A 3,736-nucleotide genomic window follows, 5' to 3' on the forward strand; every position below is an offset into this window, starting at 1 on the left:
GAAAAATCAACTCCCTGTTTTTACCACTAAAACGGGTCGGAATGGCCCCATATACCATACATGACTTCACATACGATCAACCTTCACTACCTTGAGGTCTGTTATGCTGTTGGGCAACTGTAAGGTCATGTGACGTCATCAAAGGTCACCAAAGGTTTTTTGCCAATAACTCCTTACAGGAACAAGATACAGCCGCGCGGATGGTCTCATTGTGTTCAGCTCGTCAAGACGCATCGAATGATATACATGATGACCTCGAGGTCACGTGACCTGAGGTCAACCTTTGACCTTGACCTTTCGAGGTCAACATATATGTCATTCGATGCGGATTGAGGAGAGGATCACGATGATGCCCTTAGTTTGTTCCTATCTTGACTACTTCGAAAGTTATTCGAGAAAAACCCTCTCCATATCTAGCGCCGCCATTTTGACTTTTTCGACCCCTGTGACGTCATCTTTGACCTGACCTGAAAATGACCTAAGTAAAAATTGTAGACCTTGTCCGTGCGTATCCGATGCCGTTTACCGCTTGTCGCTATCTTGCTTCGTTCTCGAGATCTCAGGGGGGGCGGTCATCCGCCCCCCCCCCCGTCGGTACTAAGTTGGCGCTGACCCCCGTCGGTGCGCGGGTTAAAAATGATGTCAAAAATCCATACACCATGTTTTCTGCGGTAAGCTTTGTGTCTGGTAGTTTTGGAACTATAGTGCGGCAGAAAATAAAAATGTAGTGTGACGCGATATCCGGCCTCATCAGGTCACGGATAATTAGCAGAAACGTCCCCAACAAATAACAGCGCTTAACAGTCGTCTGCCGGCCCCATTGGTAACCGGCTAATACTATTCGCGACCTTGGATCGGCACGCTGCCGGCTCACTCAGCCCGCTGGCTACGGGCGACCTTGACCGCTCAACACCGATTGGCCAACGGACGGGGTCGTGCGCTGGTCAGCACGTGGAGAGGACGGGGCACAGCACCGCACATTCTATGCGACCTCTGACCTTTCCCTGTCTCCTGACCGCATGACGGATCGCCGGCCCAGGCGGTAGAAACCGGTTCTAGCCTCTCTAAAGCTGTCTCAAGCGCATTAATTCGTGAATTCATACAATCTTTGCGAGCCCCAGCATTTACCTTTGCATTCTTGATCTTAGGCGACTTCATTTATGACGTCACTAAGGTCACAGGAGTTTTCACCAAAAAGTCCCGATCAAATTGAGCTAGCGAGTCGGGAAGCCACCAGTGGACTTGTGAGGACCTACCGAATCGAATAAGCGATATGACCTTGGGCCAGCTTCGTGGCCTGAGTGGCTCTGCCCTGGCCCTGACCATGACCTGAGGTGCACACCTTAAATTGACCTCAACAAAAACAAAGCGTATACTATTCGACCCGCTTGAGCATGTAAAACTCGATGGTGCCATTCTCTTGGCTCTGTAACCACTTATGGTGAAGTTGTTTACTAAAAACCGATCCCGCGACTTGGAGCACCTATACTGATCTCAGAGTTTATCGGTTGACCTGAGACATTCAACTCGGGTACCAGTTGCTGCATCTCATACGATGCACGCGCTCAGTTTTATCCGCAAGGCGCTAGCTCAATTAGGGGCGAAAAGACGGAGAGGGGTCGCAATCGCCCCCCCCCCTCTGGCCGGGGTATATGCAGGAAACCCAAAAGTCCGTTGAGGGTTAAGCATTGAAGTGATATATCATGATACGAGAAGATATAGGTCAAAACAAGTATGCACAGGAGCGGGTGTGAAAAAAACTGTATTTGAGGTATGCCTTTTTATTATACATTCAATTTGCTTTAGTTATTGGTAAGAACAGAGACAACCAAGAAGAGCGCCCCTGAAGAAAAGGTGGCGCACCGGACGGGTGCGATTTTAAGGTCTAAGGTCAGTCGGGGACCTCTAAGTTCGTGTCAAGCACTCCATGTTAGGGGTAAAATATGGGAGCAAAAAAAAAACATCTCGATTTTGGCAGCATCGTCGTCGTCATGCTGTCAGGGCACCCATCCACTCCCTCGCCCGAAATATAATTAATTCCCTTTTTGTATGAGTTCTGGCATAATCCCGCACATTATGCTGCATGTTGTTTGCCATGAAAAAAGAACAATGCATGTTCAGCTACGTTCTACGCAGTGCGCACTAACCTAACAACCATCCCACCACCCACCACTAACCACCATCCCGTTCTGTGCTCCCTTCCACCCCACACGAATCAGCCGAGATACTAGTCAGTCGCGCTAGCGCTACCCTATCCTCCCTTCCTGACTGCAAACCCAGAGCCGAGACTTCCCGAGCGCGACCTCTGACCCCACGCGCTCCGAAGGATCAGCCAATGCCTGAGGGCGCGCCGCGCGCCGGCCACCCGGATAGCCTCTGCCGAGTCTCTCTTTCATACACCGTTTACTACGCGCTCGATTCATTCATGATTCTGTGTTTCCGCGTTCCTCTCGTTAGATGGCTCTACTGATGTCATAGGCGATCCCAGGCAGATTGCGGCCAGAATACCCCAAACGGCTTATCTTTGCGCAGTGGCGATACAGTAACCAATGAGGTTTATCCGAGGTGCTGTTATTGCTAGTTGAAAAACCAAACGGCAGAAAATGAGGTTTTTGGTGAATATCTCGGAAAGTATTTGGCATACAACGATGCAATTTCACAGTCTCGTGGTAAATGTGCATACACATAATTCGGGTTGATACTTATGCATTTGAACATTATATAGGACCAGATATATCCAAAAAAGCAAAACCAACAAGACTTTTACTGGAGAACCGTACGCACGCTAACACGGCACTGCCTGGGCTATTTCCGTACCCACGACAGCCTGGGGGGTCGGATCCGACCCCCCTGTTATCTCGAGAACCAATGGTCGTATCGAGCCCCGCGAGGCGGTGTTCGAAAGGTCTCTACCAGACCTTCCCAAAGCACCCTTAACCCTCGCCCTGGCAGGGGGGGGGTCGATGCGACCCCCCCTAAGGTTTTTCGAAGATAGCGTAAAAACGGCGGCGCGCAGCGCCGCCAAATTTGGCACAGCCTATGGGGCAACCTTTTCACATATGACCTGAAAATTTCAGGTCCAAGTGACCTTGGGTCAGGTCACCAGGTCAGAAAAACCGGTACAAGGTCATGGTCAAATTTCAATTTTCTTTTTGCACCTGTCCAGCTCACAGTTTTGGACTGATTTCCTTCAAACTTTCAGGGTGTGCTAAGTTCACCGAGTTGTATAACATATAGTTCGGGTTTTTTGAGGTCACTGACCTGAGGTCAGTTAGAGGTCATTACGTCGTAATGTTAAGCCTATGGGAAAATACTAAATTCGGAAAATACTGGAGATATCCGCTTCGTTCTATCACTTTTGTGCTTTAAAACCACAGTACTTAACAGCAGGTCACTTGGTGCTTCTTTGTTTGGTGTACTTATCCATGGGTCAGGTCAAATGAGGTCAACTGAGGTCAAATGACGTTTTTGCCAATAACTTGGCACATAATGACGCTAGAAATTAAAAAATGGTGTCATTGTGTTCCTGGTGATCAGCCGAATCGAATGATATGCGATATGATGCAATTTGGTTAACTTTAACTTAATTGATTAATTAAAGTTTACTTAAAAATTAAGAAAAACTTTAAGTACACTTAAGCAAGCTAAAAAGTATATCATTCGACGCGCCTTGACGTGCTGAGTTCATTGGTGCTTTTCTTTTTGCTCTATCTTAATTAGATCAAAAGTTATAAGC

General features: G+C 48.0%; 1 pseudogene; it reads left to right on the forward strand.

Annotated features, from left to right (window-relative positions):
* The first annotated feature begins 2,520 nt into the window (after positions 1–2,520).
* LOC122379614 lies at positions 2,521–2,635 on the forward strand (annotated as a pseudogene).
* The last annotated feature ends 1,101 nt before the right edge of the window (positions 2,636–3,736 follow it).

This window comes from Amphibalanus amphitrite, unplaced genomic scaffold (assembly GCF_019059575.1).
Source record: "Amphibalanus amphitrite isolate SeventyFive unplaced genomic scaffold, NRLGWU_Aamphi_draft 000008F_arrow, whole genome shotgun sequence".
In the NCBI taxonomy this organism is placed as follows: Eukaryota; Metazoa; Arthropoda; class Thecostraca; order Balanomorpha; family Balanidae; genus Amphibalanus; species Amphibalanus amphitrite.